Raw genomic sequence first — 19,334 nt, 5'->3', positions numbered from 1 at the left:
TTTCAGTGAGCCCAGATTCTTGCATCTTCCCGTACATACTTGAGATATCTGATTTTCCTTAATTAACAATAACCTTTTGATGTTCAGACTATCTGCCCCGTGTTGCAAGCTTCTAAATACCTGGTGCTCCCCCTCCCCCCACTTCCTCGGACCAGTTCTCTGAGTTACTTGAGATGCTGTCTCCTGGGCTTGAAGTCCTAAGAATCCCCACCAAATAAAGCATAACTCTCAACCTGTAGGTTGTAACTATTTTCTAAGTGACAGGGCGTGCTGTGTGGCGTGTGGGATCTTAGTGCCCCAACCAGGAATCAAAACCGTGTCCCCTGCAGTGGAAGCATGGAGTCCTAGGCACTGGACTGCCAAGGAAGTCCCTTAATTTCTAATGTGTTAAAAGTGTCTCAGTACTTGGTGGCTGTCATCACCATTATTATTACTTTCATTGGGGAGTGGAGATCCATGGGTGAATCCTCGGGCCAGTCCAGAGCTGAGGGCAGAACTGCAAGCTCATGGCCATCCTGAGTAGCTTACCCAGATGCTGGCTCTTGGCCACTTTCAGACTGGTACCACCTTCGTACCTCTATACCCAAGGAGCTCTCTAAACTAGAAACTCCTTATTTTTTCGAGGGCCTGCCAGGGAGTGAAATTTGAGCTTGGAATGTGCCTACTTGGTTGGCGGTAGCCAGGGGCTCCTGCAGTCACTGACAAGTGCGGAGACCAAGCAGAGTCCGGGCTCTCATCCCACACTATGGGGGAAGAGTCCCAAGCCCGTTTCCTTGGAGAAGAACATTGGAAAGATCACCCTTTCCAAACAAGAGTCTTAGACTACAGTGGAGCTCAAAGGCTCCCTTTAATGGCTAGGGCCACTACAACAAATTCTCAAACTTGGTGACATTCAGCCTCAGAAATTCTAGAGGCTAGAAGCCTGGAATCAAGATGTCAGCATGCTTGGATCCTTCTGGAGACAGAGAATATCCATGCCATGCCCCTCTGCCAGCTTCTGCTGGCATCTGGTAATCCGTGACATCTTTTGAATTCTAGACACATGGCTTCAATTTTTTCCTCCATCTTTGCATGGCCTTCTTTCCTGTGCCTTTTCCTCTTCTGTTTCTTATCTTTGGATACAGCGTTCCCCCTAAAACAGGATGTTCTTGTTCAGTCGCTAAGTCATGTCTGACTGTTTGTGACCCCATGGACTGCAGCACTTCAGGCTCCCCTGTCCTTCACTGTTCCCCGCAGTTTACTTGGATTCATATCCTTGAGTTGTCGGTGATGCTATCTAACCATCTCATCCTCTGCCGCCTCCTTCTCCTTTTGCCTTCAGTCTTTCCCAGTATCAGGGTCTTTTCCAACATGTCACATCAGGTGGCCAAAGTATTGGAGCTTCAGCTTCAGCATCAGTCCTTTCAGTGTAAACTCAGGGTTGATTTCCTTCAGGATTTACTGGTTTGATCTCTTTGCTACCCAAGGGGCTCTCCAGAGTCTTCTCCAGCACCACAATTTGAAAGTATCTCATGTCAAAGTTTTTAATTATATCTGCAGCCCTCCCTCCCTTTTTTTCCAGTTAACATCACATTTGCAGGTGTGTGGGCTTAAGACTGAGACATACCTTTTGAGGACTCACACTTGTCACTGTCATTGTGTGTGTGTGTGTGTGTGTGTGTGTGTGTGAGAAATACCTTTGTATGGAGAAACAGTTGGGTTTAACAAGACCACTCAAGGATAATTTCTTAATAAAAAGAGATAATATCCTCAGGCACTTACTAGGTCCACACATTGTGTTGACTGATGACATGTGCATCTGTTTTTATTCATCTCAATCCTCTGAGATAGGTAATATGCTCCTCCTCAATTTATGAATGAGAAAATTGAGCTTTAGGAGAAGCTCATTTTTCTTGATCAGCCAACCAGGAAAGTGGCAATGTTTGTATTCTAAGCTAGGTTTTTGTAATTCCAAAATCCTTGCTGTTAACATCCATGCCAGTGCCATGTGTAGGAATTTTCTGGGAGTTGTTGAAACTTCACCTTCCCTCAAGCTCCATCTCCAGAGATTTTGATTCTATAGGAGTGGGGTAAGGATAATGATCTACATGGAAAATAACTGTATTATGTAATCCACGCCACCCCACCGCAACCCATCTCTCAGGTCATTGCAACCTCAGCCTAGGGTCTAGCAGACATATTCAGAATATCCCTAAAGAGAGAAATCCTTCAAAGGGAAACTGCACTCATAAGAGACGCCAAGTTCTTTTTTGATTATTGTTGTTCAGTTGCTTAGTAATGTCCAACTCTTTGAGATCCAGTGGACTGTAGCACCCATGCTCCCCTGTCCTTCACTATCTCCTGGAGCTTGCACAGACTCATGTCCATCGAGTTGGTGGTTCCATCCAACCATCTCATCCTCTGTTGCCCCCTTTTCCTCCTGCCTTTAATCTTTCCCAGCATGAAGGTCTTCTCCAATGAGTCTTTTCTTCGCATCAGGTGGCCAAAGTAAGTACTGGAACTTCATTTTCAGCATCAGTCCTTCCAATGAATATTCGGGGTTGATTTCCTTGAGGATTGACTTTAGGATTGATTCCTTTTTTCATTATTGTTTGATACAGCTCTCTGTGTCTGTAGCTTTCCCTCAACACTTCCCTTGCCTACTTGCTCAAACACGCACTTGTGTTATCATCCAGCTGCAGTGTGGGCGCTGATGGTGGTGCTCTTAGTACCTTCCTAGATTTAAGTTTCCTTACTCTTCAAGGGCTTCCTTGAAGGCTCAGTGATAAAGAACCCCCCTACCAATGCAGGAGACATAGGTTCCATCCCTGGGTCAAGAAGATCCCTTGGAGAAGGAAATGGCAACCCACTCCAGTATTCTTGCCTGAAAAAACCCATGGACAGAGGAACCTGGCAGGTTACAGTCCATGGGATTGCAAAGACTTAGATATAACTGAGCAACTAAGCATGCACCCTTTAAGCATCTGAAGTTTTCCATGTGGAGGATGTCCACAGAGGTAGAGAGGGAAGTCTTTCAGCAAAGCACAGCAGAGGAGCCATAATCCTACAACAGTTCTAGTGAGTGAAAAATGAATTTCAGAAACCAGCACCGTGGTGGCAGTAGTGGGGAGTCATCCATGCTGCCCTGGTGTACAGGCCTGTTAAATGAAATTTACAGGACCTTCCGTCATAGCAGAAAACAGTGCAGTTGATGATCTTTGCTCCTGAAGAGGCAAAATTGAAGTGTCACCTACCGCGATTGCATTTTATTTCTAATATGTTGCCCTGCCAACCTTGGAGCCATATGTGAAACCCAGGAATGGGAAGGGACAGAAGTGTGAACTCTGGCTCAATGGAGCTGATTGGAGAGGGTTTTTTCCCAAAGTACAGCCCCAAGACATCCCAGGAGAACCTGCCTGAATAGAAGAAACAAGCGATATTTGAAAATCAAGAAGAGTTAAGCTGCTTGATAGAGTTATTTAAAAAAATTTTTATCTTCAGAGCATTTATTTTTAATCACACAGTGGTTGGCATAAATCCGTTCTCTCTGTGAAACAACTCACACGATATATAGACAGGCAAAAATAGAGTAAAAAGTGAAGGTTTCCAAAATTTAAATAGCCTCCAAATGACCTTGCATTCCTCAAGGAGGGAACTGTTGTAAATACTTAGCAGTTATTTCAGTCGTTTCTCTGCTAAACTCTCAAACTCAGTATAAAATAGTTTCAGGTGCTCTGGTGAGACTGTAGACAGGTTGACAGGTTGATGAATAGATAAGATAGTCAAACATATTGATAGATAGGCCGACGGACTGGGCAGGTTGAAAAACAAAAAAGAAAACAGAAATAGTTTAGAATCCCAAATGAGAGCAGACAGAAGTTTTTGTTTGTTTTCATATGTTTTTACTTATTTGGGCTTCCCTGGTGGCTCAGGTGGTAAAGAATCTGCCTGCAATGTAGGAGACCCGAGTTTGATCCCTGGGTTTGGAAGATCCTGTGGAGAAGGGAATGGCTACCCACTCCAGTATTCTTGCCTGGAGAATTCCATGGACAGAGGAGCCTGGCGGGGTACAGTCCATGGGGTCGCAGAGAGTCATACACAGCTTAGTGACTAACACTTTCAATTTTTATTTATTTATATGACTGCATCAGGTCTGAGTTGTGGCATGAGGGATTTTTGTTGACTCATTCAGAATCTCTTGCTGCGACACACAAATTCTCTACTTATGGCCCATGGGCTCAGTAGTTGCACATGGCGTTAGTTGCTCTGTGGCATGGAGCATCTTGGTTCCCTGACCAGGGTTGGAACCCACACATCCCTTGCATTGCAAGGCAGATTCTTAACCACTGGACCACCAGGGAAGTCTGCTGGGAGAAAGTTTTGAGTTTGCTGGTTACTCCCTCTATGATTCTGGTATTAGCAAATCCCTTGTTTAACTTCTTTGATCCAAACTTTTGTATGTGTTAAGGTGGGGGAAATGGTGTCTGTGTTGCTTACCTCCAGGATTGAGGATGAGAGTAAAGCTTCCGTAATAAAATATATTTTAAAATAGAGGCTGTAGTATAGTCTGTAGAGGTTTGGAAACCAGATGTATTCAAATTATGCGTAAGAGTCTGGAAGTCAAAGAACACCTTTCTACAACTGCAGTTCAGGTACTTTGAAGTATCCTGACCCTAACTATGACCCACTGAGAGAGTAGCAAGGAGTTTCTATTTGCTCCTAGAAATTCACGGTTCAGGAAGAGGCTGTCATAGCCTCTACAGATATCGCGACACCACTAGGAGCTAGAACACACTGGTTCCTTTCACGTGTTATTCTTTAGCAGTGGCCAAAAGAGTTTGTAAATTGCATAAAGGAAACTAGAGTGTCCTGTAAGGATGGCTGTTGAGGAACTTCACCTCCAAGCTCACGAATATCTCAATGAGTTCAGTCTCACAAAGAAGGATGTCGTTGTTAATAAGCTATCAAGCCTGCAGCAAGTGGGTGTTCTTTTTCCTTTCCTTTAAAGAGTTTATTTTATTTTACAAGTGCAGAGTGCTGGAACTTACCTGGCTAAGACTCCGCACACCCAATGCAGAGGGCCTGGGCTGGATCCCAGGTCTGGGAACAAGATTACACAGGCTGCAATTAAGAGTGTGCATGCTGATAAATCAATAAAAAAAATATATAAAAAAATACAGAGTGGCAGAGTGCATATGACCAGACCATATTCTAAAGGAAATGTTTAACTCAAACATTTCTTTCTGCCAAATATACAGATTTTAGAACTCTAGCCGTGATGAGCAACCCTTTGAAAGTATGTTTAAAAATTCACCGAGTCTTGTCTGAAGGCTCACCTGTAAGAAAGAGTGAGCTAACTTATTCAGTTAGAGATGTTGTTAAATGCCCTGAAAGTGGTAGTTAATCATTTCCTTTTGAAGTGAAAAATAGCATATTCCTGAGCCCATCATCAGTCTTTAATCATTTCAGATTAAGGCATTGTCATTGGATACCCATGAATATTATTTTTTAAATGTTGTCCTAAAATTAAAGAATAATAGTAATATCCTAACTTCCTGAACTGAGAATTTCTAGGAGTGAATAGAGACTCCTTGCGGCTCTTAGCGGGTCATGATTGGCGGCAGAATACTTCAAAGTACTTGAACTACAGTCATAGAAAGATGTTCTTTGACTTCCAGACTCTTATGCATAATTTGAATATAACTGACTTCCAAGGCTAGGTAAGTGAGGCTCTCCTCTTAATTAATAGTATTTTGGATGAGCCTAATTTGACAGCCACTGACAAACAACATGCTAAATATTTCATAGGATGTGACTTTGAGAAGGGAGCCCCCTGCCTTGAGAATCCCACTGGGTGAGACATTATGACTTAGAATCTCAACATCAACAATTGGGACAGCTGAACTGCAGGAAAAAAAAAAAAAAATCTTTGATTTGATGCTACCCAAAGTAAAGAGCATGGTCCACAGACACAGTAAGTTCTAGAAACGTTACAGATCACCAGATCTTGAAGGAATCGGAGTTCCACATTCATGGCCCCTTTTTTGCCCTGAAATGGGGCTTGGTTTCCCTTGGATTATCTGACTGCTTCTGACAACACCCCCTCCCCATTTGACTGGGTAGAACTACCTTCTAGAAGAGCCCTTCTCAGGCAGTAACTGAGGCATGCACATTTTCAGACACTCCCAAACAGTTCTCCAGTGTCTTCTAAAAGATGCCCAATTAGTGACATTGTCTGTGTATGTCTTACATGGATGTGAGCAACAAATACAGACCAATGCTGCATGTTTGTGCACTAGATCTTTTTAGAAAGCAATGATATATCCTAACGCCTTCTATGCTGACAATATTTAGAGTGAAATAATTTTTAAAAGTAAGTGGTATCCTTTCTTTTGGCAGATAAGAAAGATTAACACAGAGAGATGGAAATTTATTTAAGGTTACATTGCAAGTCACTGACTTTCCTGGGATGGGTCCCCCAACCTCTGACACCTAAGGGTAATGTCATATAGGTTAACTCTTGTGACTTAACTAATATTTTCTGAGCATTTCTAGGTGTCAGACACCATGTGAAGCTGTTGGCATGCATGACCTCCATGGAGAGGTATTCATACTTTCCCTATTTTACAACTAAGGGATAAAAGACTTCTAGAGTGTAGATTGTTGTTGCTCAGTCGCTAAGTCACGTCCGACTCTTTGCAACTCCATGGGCTGCAGCAAGCCAGGCTCCCTTGTCCTTCCCTATCTCCTGCAATTTGCTCAGATTCATGTCCCTCGAGTCGGTGATGCCATCCAACCATCTCATTCTCTGTTGTCCCCTTCTCCTCCTGCCCTCAGTCTCTCCCAGCATCAGGGTCTTTTTCAGTGAGTTCTTCACATCAGATGGCCAAAGTATTGGAGCTTCAGCTTCAGCATCAGTCCTTCCAATGAATATTCAGGACTGATTTCCTTTAGGATTGACTAGTTTGATCTCCTTGTAGTCCAAAGGACTCTCAAGAGTTTTCTCCAGCAGCATAATTAGAAAGCATCAGTTCTTTGGCACTCACATACCTAACACATGAGTAAACAAGACCTCAAGCTCTGAGACCAGTCTGCCTTCCAACCATGCTAGAATGCTCTCTTGGAAATATGTAGTGAATCTATGGATTTCAAGAGACTGTTCCTTGAAAAAGTTGAGTACAATTTTGTTGACAAATAAAAATTGTATATGTGTTAAGATATTTTGATATCTTGATGTTTTGATATATGTATAAACTGTGAAATAATCTGGTACATATGTTGAGAAAAGGGTCCATGGTGGTGGGAATATAAATTGATGCAGCTGCTACAGTAAACAGTATGGATGTTCCACAAAACACAGTCCTAAACATAGGACTACCTGATGATCTAGCCATATTGCTTCTGGGTATATATCCAACGGAAACCAAATCAGTATTGCAAAGAGATGTCTGTGCTTCCATGTTAATTGCAGCTTTACTCACAATAGCCAAGATACCGAAACAACTTCACTGTCTGTTGGCAGATGAATGGATAAAGAAAATGCAATGTCTGTGTGGAAATATGTATATATATCCACACACAACAAAATAGTATTCAGCCTTTAAAAAGGAAAGAGATCCTGAATATGCTTTTTAATTTTCCAATTCCCTCCTGCCACACCTTTATCAGGTAGAATGCATGACAAGTTAGCCTTCCCTTCTCATAAGGAAAGAAACACACGTGACCTCCCTTGGGATGCTGATGTGAGGGCAGGCGGGGTGGCAGCCAAATGGAGTGCCTTGGTCATTACATCTTGTGCCCAGGGAGTAGATGTTTGGGGTTGTGCTCCCCTTTCTCATCTCTGCTCCTCCAAGTAGAGCTGACTCTACAGCTGGAGAGATGCCTGCCAAGCCAGGAAGGGCATCCTTTAGGGTACCATAATAACCCAGAAGCGTTCAGTAAACGCTTGCTTGATTGCAGGATCACTGAGGCAGCTTTCTGGGCATAGCCTAGAGAAAAACCTCCAGTGAGGCTGCAGTTGCAATTTATTTCCTTGTCCCAGTGAGACTGCTCTTGCCGATACAGCAATGTGTGTTTTCTGCTTGGTAAAGTAGAAATGAAAACAGTAGAAATGGACTGAGTACAGCCTTGCTGGCAGCGCGGAGGCGGGGCCTCTGACGGGACCCTGCTCAGCTCCCCGCAGTAAACCTTTGCAAGCTGGAGAGCCTTTGGCAGCAAGGAGATTAGCAGAAGCAGCATCTCACACCAGGGCGCTGTGCAGTTTTTTCTCTGTTCCACCAGGTGTTGCCAGAGAACATTGAGCAGAGACGGGCTCTGGACAAAGTGTGTTCACAGCTGCTCTGGAACTTGGGGGCTGCTCGGAAGGCAACCATTAAATGTGATCCCGACTCCCGCAGCCCTCTGCCTTGCACTTTGTGATATGGCTCCCTGTCTGCCTCTTGCCTCGCCTTTCAAATCCACATCTTGTGTGGCACATTTGGGCCTTCCATACATTCTGGGCTTCCCAGGTGGCTCAGTGGTAAAGAATCCATCTGCCAATGCCAGAGATAAGGGTTGGATCCCTGGGTCAGGAAGCCTCCCCGGAGAAGGAAATGGCAACCCACTCTAGTATGCTTGCTTGGGAAATCCCACGGACAGAGGAGCCTGGTGGACTATAGTTCATGAAGTCACAGGAGTCAGACACGACCTAGTAACTAAACAACAACACATTCTCATACTGGAGGTGGGAGATCACTCAAGCTTGTGCTGATCCAGGTCACCGCCCTGAGCTCCACTGGTACTTGTGGTCAGCCTGCATTTTCACCAGGAAGTGGATGGTCCCCTGGGTCATGCACACAAGGGGAGTTCTCTCTACCAGGGATTTTGTCCCTTAAAGCTGAGCCATTGTCTCAGCACCTGTTCCCTGTGCCCTTTCCATTCTTGGACATCGGGAGCAATGAGGTTACAGCCCTCGATCAGTGATTCTCAGGCAGGTGCGATGGAGTGCCCAGAGGCCATCGACCATGTCCAGAGATGCTTTTGGCTGTGCTGACTGGGGAGGAAAGGAGAGTTGCTGTGAACATCCATGGGCCAGAGGCCAGCGATGCTGCTAAGCATCCTTTGCACAGGACAGAACCGACCCCACAGGAAAAGAATTGCCCAAACTGCTGGGTTTGCGAAATCCTGCTCTAGACACAAAGGCTTTATTGGCAAGATGATTGCATTCTCCAAAACACACATGGACAGAAATCTCTCCAGTTGTGATTGTCCCAGAAAGCTCCTCTGTATCACTGCAGTTCCGAATTATGCCAAGACTACAGCCCATGGAGGAGTGGGAAAGAGATGCGACCTACTATGTGCCAAGTATTTCATGCCTGTCTTTTCCAGCCTTGTAGAAATATGTCGGGGCTTCCCACGTAGCTCAGTGGGTTAAGAATCTGCCTGCAATGCAGGAGACCTGGGTTCAATTCCTGGATTGGGAAGATCCACCGGAGCAGGTAATGGCAACCCACTCCAGTATTTTTGCCTGGGAAATCCCATGGACAGAGGAGCCTGGCGGGCTACACTCCATGGGGTCACAAAGAGTTGAACATGACTTAGGGGCTAAACAACAACAGAGATGTGTCCTGGGGTTCGTGTCGGGGGAGGGGGACTTAGGTGTTTTCCCACCCCTTTGTGGTGCTGGGTGCAGGGGGCATGCACACAGTACCTTACTTTTGCTCCTGACCCCCGTGATTTTCTCCAGCCTCTTGAGGCAGTTGAGGGCTTTTCTTTTCTTTTTTTTTTTGTTTTTGGTCTCGTTGTATATTTCATCCAGAATTTGCCCCAACTGTGCATGCCTACAGTTCTTTCTAGTCTCTTATAGTTTCTTCATCTTTTGTTGCTGGAGGAGACGTTTGGCTAGGTGCACACACTGCAGGAGAGGGTCCCAGGTCCCAGCCTGTCTCAATGAGAGCCTTCCAGATGCTTCAGGGCAGAGGGGTTAGGCATCCGTGTTGGATTTGTACTCATAAGGAGGTCCAAACCCAAAAGGAAACCCACTTTTGAATCTAGTTTTTGAGTCAACAATAAACTAGAGAGTGATGCAAAAGTACTTAGAAGGAAAAAAAAAAAAAATCAAATGTTTCCAGAGTCCCGAGTTGCCCTCCCTAAAAGCTTTCTGTGTCCCAAAGTGACCCTTCAACCTTGCAGTCAATTGTGGCTCAACACTTACAGCCTCGATAGGTGGCGCTAGTGGTAAAGAGCCTGCCTGCCAATGCAGGAGATGTAGGAGATGCATATTCGATCCCTGGGTTGGGAAGATCCCCTGGAGCAGGGCATGGCAACCACTCCAGTATTCTCGCCTGGAGAATCCCATGCACAGAGGAGCCTGGCAGTCTACAGTCCATAGGGTCGCAGAAGAGTTGGACACGACTGAAGTGACTTACCATGCTTGCACGTCCTGTGGCTGCTGCAAGTGATGACCGCAAACAAGAGTGTGTTTAAACCAACACAGAATTTATTATCTTGCATTTCTACAGCTCAGGAGTCCCAAGTGGCTCTCATGGGGTGTTGGCAGGACGGTGCTCCCTCTGTGCCCCTCTGTGTTTCCTGGCCTCGTCCAGATCTCAAGGCCGCCTGCATTCCTGGGCTCATGACCCCTTTCTACATCCTCAGAACCTGCAGTGTAGCATCTGCTGTGCTCTCTGACTCTACCTATGTGATCATATCTCCTTCTCTGCTCTTCAAAGGACCCTCATGATCCCACTGGGTCCACCTAGATAATTCAGGATAATCTCCCCATCTCAAGCTCCTTTACTTCATCACTTTGGCAACATCCCTTTTGCAGTGGAAGGTGACATTTTCATTCTGGGAATTGGGACCAGAACATTTTTGGAGGGAGGAGGGGATTATTCTGTCCACCTACTTTACAGCTACTCCTGCTAGAGTTAGTAACAGAAAAAAGCAATGAGAAAAAAAATATGATGTTAGCTTCAAGTGACTTGTATGGGGTGTGCATATGTGTGTGTACCTATGTGCAGGTATGCTATAGAGAAGTCTGGTGTAGAAAAGAAAACATGATGCTCGTATAGTCACTCTTGGACAAGTACGATTACTGTAGTTCCAATTCATCTTTGTATCCTCAGAAGCTATGATGGTGCTTGGTGTATGGCATGGTAGGGGCTCAGTTAGTTTCAGGCATTAGTGTTTCTAAGAAATGCATGTATCGGGTTCAGTAGAAACATAGCAGAAACACTGTCTATTACAGCAACCCCAAGTTGACACCATTTTCATTATGCTCATTGCTGCTGAGACTCACCTTAATACACTGGTGACGAGTAGGCACAGTCATAACCTTGAGACTCTACTCACTTGCAAGTGCTGTCCACACCCACTGCAGATTCAGTGACTCCAGTTAAGCTCTAGGATTTTCTCTTTCACTGGAGGTGGACAGATCATGGCCCAACAGCTGAATCCATTTTCTTAAACAGAGTTTAATTGGAACACAGCCATGCACATATTTATTTACAAATGGTTGATGGCCACTTTTGCGCTGCCACGGCAGAGTTGAGTAGTTTCAACAGAATGTATGACCTGCTTGCCTAAAATATTTACTCTCTGGCCCTTCGTGGATAAAAGTTCAGAAACTGGTTTTAGACAGTGGAACATTGACAAACTTCCACACGACAGCTCAGAAAATTTGATTCGCCTAGCATACCACTGTCCAGCTACTTTTGAGTGTCAGGCCTTTCACTTTCTTTGGATTAGAGCATGCGTGAGTGCTTAGTCGCTCAGTCATGTCCAGCTCTTTGCGACCCTTTGGACTATAGCCTGCCTGGCCTCTCTGTTCATGGGAGTTTTCAGGCAAGAATACTAGTGTGGGCTGACATTTCCTTCTCCAGGGATCAAATGTGGGTCTCTTGTGTCTCCTGTATTGCAAGCGGATTCTTTACCTGCTGAGACATCAAGGAAGCCCATGGGTTATAGCATGGGTCCTCAACCTCCAAAATCTGATACCTGTTGATCTAAAGTGGAGCTGATGTAATAATAATAGAAATGAAGTGCACAATAAATGTAATGCACTTGAATCATCCCCAAACTATCCTCCCCTCAACCGCAGCCTGGAAAAATTGTCTTCCACAAAACCAATCCCTGGTGCCAAAAAAGTTGGGCACCACCAGGTTATGGTATTTGAGCATCATCCAATGAATGCCCTTGTTATTGCAACTAATAAAAATCTCAATTGAGGCAGACACTCAAATTGTTTAGATTTTTTTTTCTGCCCAACAATTTCAGTGAGATAAATTGCACTTCACCGTGGTGACTCATAGATACCAGTAAAGCAGAAGAAATTCTATACAGTGACTCTATTCATTTTGGAAAAAAAAAAAGTTAAAATGCGTCTTCTTTGGGAAGTTGAATACAGCAAACGATTGGAGAGTGTCACCGTGCTGAGGTGAATGGGAGTAAACAGTATGTCTCCAAAAATATCCTGTAAATATCCTCAAATTATAACCATCTGTTTGACCTGCTGAAGAGAAGCAACTAATTCTGGATGCTTTCTCCTGTCCAGACTGTCCATCGATTGCGCTGAGGAGTGAGATCGTTGTTGCCAATAACTAACTTGATAATCTAATTTAATAAGGCTTTATCTCCGTCTAGCTGGGCAATCCGGAGAAGGCAATGGCACCCCACTCCAGTACTCTTGCCTGGAAAATCCCATGGACGGAGGAGCCTGGTAGGCTGTAGTCCATGGGGTCGCTAAGAGTCAGACATGACTGAGCGACTTCACTTCACTTTTCCTGTTCATGCACTGGAGAAGGAAATGGCAACCCACTCCAGTATTCTTGCCTGGAGAATCCCAGGGATGGCGGAGCCTGGTGGGCTGCTGTCTATGGGGTCGCACAGAGTCGGACACGACTGAAGCGACTTAGCAGCAGCAGCAGCAGCAGCTGGGCAATCGGGGTCACTATGTCCTAGAGCAGGTTTCCCCATCATTGACGTTTTGCACCAAATGTGTGTTCTTTGTGAGGGAGCCGTCCTACACATTGTTATGTTTTCCTGGCTTCTACCCACTGGATGCCAGTCAAAAGTGCCCCTGCCAGAGGCTTCCTTGGTGGTCCAGTGGTTAAGGATTCGCCATGCAGTACAAACACCTGTTTGAGCCCTACTCCAGGAAGACTCCACATGCCATGGGGCAACTAAGCCCCGGAGCCACAGCTACTGAGCGCGCCTACCTGGAACCCATGCTCAGCAACAAGAGAAGCTGCCGGCAATGAGAAGCGTGCGCACTGCAAACTAGAGATAGCCTCTGTTTGCTGCAACTCGAGAAAGCCCTTAGAGCAACCAAGATCCACCCAGCCAAAAAATAAATAAGTCTTAAAAAAAAAAAGCCCCTGCAAGTGTGACAATCAAAACTGTCCCCAGACATTGCCAAATGTCCCTGAGGAATGGGAACCATAGTGGTCCCCAGTTGAGAAGAGTAGTTCTACGCCGGGGATGGCTTTAGAAGGGGCTTAGGAGGTGCTTGGCATCCAGGCGTGTGAAACACAGCACGTTGTTATATCAGATGAATTTTCTTCTTTTCCTTTTGCAGCCCCACACCCCCAGTCCTTCCCCGCCGCCCTGCTTCTTCCAAAGCTGGGCTCTTCTTAATGTCTAAATGCACTGCCAGGTCGAGATCATCTTGAACTCCTCCAGCTTCACCTGATAACCCTGAGCTGAGCCGTCGCTCTAAGCCAGATCAGCGGAACCGGGTCTGTGATCAGATTCCCGCCGCTGGACCACCTCTCCGTCTCGGGCTGCTGTGATCTGAGGGTCTGGGACACAAGCATCTCTCTGATGTCGTCTTATCAGGCTGAGCCTAATGTCAGCCCTGTTAGAAGAGCTTTGTCCGATCTGCCTGTAGCTTTGTTCTGAACCGTTCAGTAACAGTTCACTGGAGCAGAAAGAGCCCTGTGAATTGATATTATAAACCCTCGTGCCTGTTTTATTCGTTGCAGAGGGAACAGAATATAACACAAGTATTTATTTTTAGTGATTGGAGAGTGGCACTTCTTTCCATTCCATCCACCCCCCCACCCCCGCCCCCCAGCCTTGTCACGGAATGCGGAAAACAGAGAAAACAAACAGCAAGACTCTTTCTGAACACAAGTCCCTGGAAGAGACCTCGCCTATTGTTTCTTGTTTCAATTATTTCCCAGGATCCTGAGTCTATATGTGCGTGCACTGAATACATATGCATGCGTGATATCTATTACATCCGTTTGAATGGTCTTAATAAGGAGCCACTTGCCGGTGGATATAATCCAATCATTGCTGGACTGGCTCTCTCTCTCTCTCTCCTCTCTCTCTCTGGCTGTTCCTGGATTCCCATCTCCGATTTCATTGAAAGTTTGATTTTCTGGAAAAATTCAGGAAACTTCATCATGTTTCATTCATTCTTTGCTCCCGGGCTTTCCCAGCTGAGAGCCTGGAGCTGTGAAATTCCTCTTTAGTCCCATTGCTTTGATAGTCCTCTTTAGTCCCAGGCAATGGATGGAATGAAGTGTGGAAAAATGGAGTTAAGATGATGACTTCCATGGGAGGAGGGGGTCCGCCCAACCCAACCTGGTTAGAAATGAGGGGGGATACTGACACTTCTCAAATGGGGGGGAGCCTGGAGGATCACCAGGGCATAGCTGGCTGGCTCCAGTTCTGGGGTCACTTCATTTAGTGAAAGCTCCGTTGTATTTTGGCCTCTTTGGTGATCATGATGAAGATGGTGATGATGGCGAGAGGGACAGATCGAAATCTATGAAATTGCTGGCATCTGACAGTTGTTGACCTACTGAAATGTTATATTCCCAATGCTGTTTTCTCTGTAAAAATAATGGCTAATCTATATTGGGTGACTTGTTTGGTCCAGTAACAGTGCCGTAATTCTTGCCTAGGCATCAGCTCTTTGGCCCAACATAACAACTCTCTGTTGGAGATATTGTTCTGACCCCCATTTGACAAATGAAGATGCTGGTGCTGTGGGAATATCTTGCCCAAGTCCTCTATGTATGAATAGCAAAGCTGAGATTTAAACCCACCAAGTACCCAGGTGGCGAAGTGGTAAAGAATCCGCCTGCCAGTGCAGGAGGTGCAGGAGACGGAGACATGGGTTCAACCCCTGGGTCGCAAAGATGCCCTGGAGGAGAGAATGGCAACCCACTCCAGTATTCTTGCCTGGAAAATCCCATGGACAGAGGAGCCTGGCGGGCTAGAGTCCATCACAAAGAGTTGGACACAACTGAGTAGTCACACATATACACAGGTTAATACTACCATCTATGTTATTAACCCTCAGCCTATACCCTTGGCTGGATAACAGTTTTACAGAGATGTTGATACTTTACACAGAGGTTCCTGTATTTTCGTCAGATTTCGGAAAATAAGATTTTTTTTATTTGTATGCAAATTTCCCTGATCATGAGAGTTCTAATAGGCTCCAGGGAACTGCTCACCCCCCAAGAATGGGCTGCTGCTAAGTCACTTCAGTCGTGTCCGACTCTGTGCGACCCCACAGATGGCAGCGCACCAGGCTCCGCCATCCCTGGGATTCTCCAGGTAAGAGTACTGGAGTGGGATGCCAAAGAATGGGCTAGTTGCTATCAAATTGGAATTTTAAGAATCACCCACACACAATGTTTTATTGAAGGGTATGCATAAGAGTCAGATTTTTATCTTCATCAAGTTAGATTAATAATAGGAGGAGCCGGGTGTTGAGCATGTGCAAATCCTCTGTACTATTTTTACAACATTTCTGTAAATCCAAAGCTATTTTACAGTAAAGTTTATTTTTTAAAAAAAGACATATAAGCATACAGAGAAAGTAATGAATAACCAAAAAGTTCCAATGTTTCCTGTTAATAAGTGTTTCTCTGATAAATTTTTACTGAGTACTATAAAATCTTCTATTTACTATTTTCATGGTATCTATCAGTCAGTTAATGGCTTTGAAAGGTCTAAACATCAAAGTAATTGTGCCATTTGCTCTGAATCAAGTTTCCCAGACTGATTTAATCATGGGATCCTTTTATCCGAAAAAATAAAACTATAAAAACTGTAAGGAAGATGACTCAATGGACATAAGTTTGATCAAACTCCAAGAGATGGTGAAGGACCGGGAAGCCTGGTGTGCTGCAGTCCATGGGGTCGCAAAGAGTCAGACATGCCTGAGCAACTGAACAACAACAGGAAAGACAAGCTTGGGACACAAGCTTCCCTGATCCTGAGGAGCTTCTTAGCATCAGTTTTTCCAGGAAGCAGAGCTGGACCACTTTCACATTAGGGCTCTGCCTAGTGAATCCTTATTGCCTCAACAGGAATCCTCACCCTCAAACCATTTCTCTTCCCTGACAATCCCAGCCTCCTTGAAATGCCCTCTTTTCTCTCCCATTCTCTAAGGAAGTGGGTCTTCCTCTTCCCAGGGGAGCTTGTTGAAACCCAGGTGGCCTAAGGTTCCATCGTTCCCCATCCTGACTCTGGGATGAGTTGGGGAGAATCTGCATTTCTCGAAAGATCCCAGGTGACGTTGTGCTTCAAACACCACTGAGGTCCCTTCCTTCTGGTTGTGAAGTTGTCTTGCAGTTCTCCATAGAGTCTAGCCTCTATCTTGTTACCATATGTTTGCTCTTGCTGTTCCTCATGCACTGCTGACCTAATACCTAAAATAAGTATCAATGAAGTCTTCCCCAATGACTGGGATTCAGAAACAGCTGGGATTGCAATAGGAGATTGGGAGTATTTGGTTTGACAATAGCACCAGTTATCAGAAGGAGTATTTCTCTTTGTAGCTATAGATCTGGGTCCCACGCTCAGTGCCATTACTTACTAGCTGAGTGACCTCAGGTATATTTCACAAAATGCAAGAGCTTGGTTTCTCTACTGTAAAATGGAGGTAGTATTCACCTCTTCAGCTTCTGTAAGGATTCATCGGTTGCACACACATGAGCATCCAGAGAACCCCGACACATTGCCGCAACCCAGTGACAATTCCTTCTCTAGCACCAGAAAAGTGATTCTCTCGCTTTGGTGTCCATCAGAATCACCTGCATGCCGTGTCGAAATGCAGAGTCCCAGGCCTTGGCCCCTGAAGATTCTGACTCATGGCTGGAATGGATTGAAAAGCAAAGTCCATGGGACTTCCCTGGCAGTCAGTGGTTAAGATCCTGTGCTTCCACTGCAGTGGGGAGTGCAGGTTCAATTGCTAGTCAGGTACCTAAGATGCTACATGCCAGAAATCTTACAGCGAATATGTTTTTTTTAATTTTAAGAAAGAAAAAGATATTTGAATAACCCCAATTCAAGTGATCTACAGGAATTCATCCATTAACATTGACTTACTTGGTTACTCAACAAGTGTTTGTGGTAGATTTCTACATGCAAATAGGCTTCTTCGTGCTAAGGATAGATCCATGGACTAAACAGATGGGTGAGTGAGTGCATAATGAATACCTGGGTCCTAGGAAGTGATATAAAGTGGAAGTACAAGCCTCGTGAGAAGATAAATATATAACACAGTCAGAGGAGGTCTTTCTGAACAGATGACATTATTGGAAAGACTATATAAAGAGAGAAATGTAAAACGATCTCCAATTCAAATGTGGTCTTCTCCAATGGAAATCATGCAACATAACACAAATGTAGTCATGTTTAGTTTTTAGTCTTTTTTTTTTTTTAATAGAAATCATAGACTTTCCAGCCAGTATGGTAGACCTTGTTGAATGCCCACAGTATTCTGAGCACAGTGCTCAATGTTTCTCCATTGTTTTTCTAATTTCCATAACAGCTCTGCCAGGAGAAGACTTTGTTGTTGTTCAGTCATTAAGTCACATCCGACTCTTTGCGACCCCATGGACTGCGGCACGCCAGGCTTCCCTGTCCTTTACTATCTCCCAGAATTTGCTCAAATTCATGTCCATTGAGTCGCTGATGCCATCCAACTGTCTCATCCTCTGTCGTCCCCTTCTCCTCCTGCCCTCAGTCTTTCCCAGCACCAGGGTCTTTTCCAAAGAGTAGACTCTTCATATCAGGTGGCCAAAGTATTGGAGCTTCAGCATCAGTCATTCCAGTGAATAGTCAGAGTTGATTTCCTTTAGGATTGACTGGCTTGATCTCCTTGCAGTCCAAGGGACTCTCCACAGTTTGAAAGCATCAATTCTTCAGTGTTCAGCCTTCTTTATGGTCCAACTCTCACATCTGTACATGACTACTGGAAAAATCAGTAGCTTTGACTATACGGACCTTTGTCAGTAAAATGATGTCTCTGCTTTTTAATGTGCAATCTAGTTTTGTCATAGTTTTTCTTCCCAGGAGCAACAGTCTTTTAACTTCATGACTGCAGTCACCATCTGCAAGTGATTTTGGAGTCTAAGAAAATAAAGGCTGTCACTGTTTCCAGACTAGCATCTCCATATTATAGATCAAAAAGTTTTGAAGGCGTTACGTGGCCACATCCCTAGTAAAAGGCTGACGTTGGCTCTTTCTGCTACACCCTGCAGCCTCTAATGTATAAAATTCTGAACTTTAAGTTATTTTCAGTATTCATCGTGCTACCAAACATATTGTCATAATCCTCTCAAAGCACAATTTGTTGCCATTTTTCAAATTTGTTACATCGCCATGCCCAGTCGTTTACAATCCTGGCTGCCCATGGAAATCTTCTGGGAGTGAGGGGCTGGGTATTTGGGATTTTAAAGTCTCAGATGAATCTGATGTGCAGGTCCTGACAGGCACCACTGGCTAGCATGACAGTCCAAGACTAATAAGTAGTTTCTGGCTGTATGACCAACGGAGTTCTGGTTCAGAATGCAGATCCAGAGGGTAGCCATGAGCCAATACACTTGAGGTTCATAATCACCAGGGTGATAAACCTCTCCAAAACAAGAGACAGCTCAGTCCCCTTGAGTGGGCAGACAGAGTGGCACTGTGGAATCAATGCAGAATTTGGAGTCCATGCAGTGTTTGACACCCAGTTCTGCTCTTTTCTGGCTCCAGGCTTGGGTGATGTATGAAACCTAACTTAGTTAGGTTCCTAGTTCTTCCTTCCTTGATATTGTTAAGAATACAGGGGGTTCTCCACTTGGTATTCTCTATTTTCTCTCTCTAATATACCACCGTGCATGCATGCTGCATCTAAGATGCTTCAGTCATGTCTGACTCTGTGTGACCCTATGGACTGTAGCCTGCCAGGCTCCTCTGTCCTTAGGATTCTCCAGGCAAGAATACTGGAATGGGTCACCATGTCCTCCTCCAGGGGATCTTCCTGACCCAGGAATCGAACCTGAGTCTCTTACGTCTGCTGCATTGACAGACGGGTTCTTTACCACTGGTACCACCTGGGAAGCCAACACACCACCCTGTCAACT

At 44.9% G+C, this 19,334-nt stretch overlaps 1 protein-coding gene and 1 long non-coding RNA gene across 22 annotated transcripts in view; one reads left to right on the top strand and one right to left on the bottom strand.

Moving 5' to 3' along the window:
• LOC145531684 (uncharacterized) overlaps window positions 1-5,157 on the bottom strand; it is an 84,442-nt gene extending 79,285 nt beyond the window's left edge. The window contains exon 1 of the long non-coding RNA XR_014072664.1: window positions 4,031-5,157. This is a non-coding gene — a long non-coding RNA (uncharacterized LOC145531684). The remainder of the gene's footprint in view (window positions 1-4,030) is intronic.
• RBFOX1 (RNA binding fox-1 homolog 1) overlaps window positions 1-19,334 on the top strand; it is a 440,478-nt gene that overhangs the window by 111,870 nt on the left and 309,274 nt on the right. The gene's annotated exons all lie outside the window — the stretch shown is intronic.

This window comes from Giraffa tippelskirchi, chromosome 13 (assembly GCF_054371585.1).
Source record: "Giraffa tippelskirchi isolate mGirTip1 chromosome 13, T2T-mGirTip1v1.2.pri, whole genome shotgun sequence".
Lineage (NCBI taxonomy): Eukaryota > Metazoa > Chordata > Mammalia > Artiodactyla > Giraffidae > Giraffa > Giraffa tippelskirchi.
This window is presented reverse-complemented; position numbering and strand designations above follow the sequence as displayed.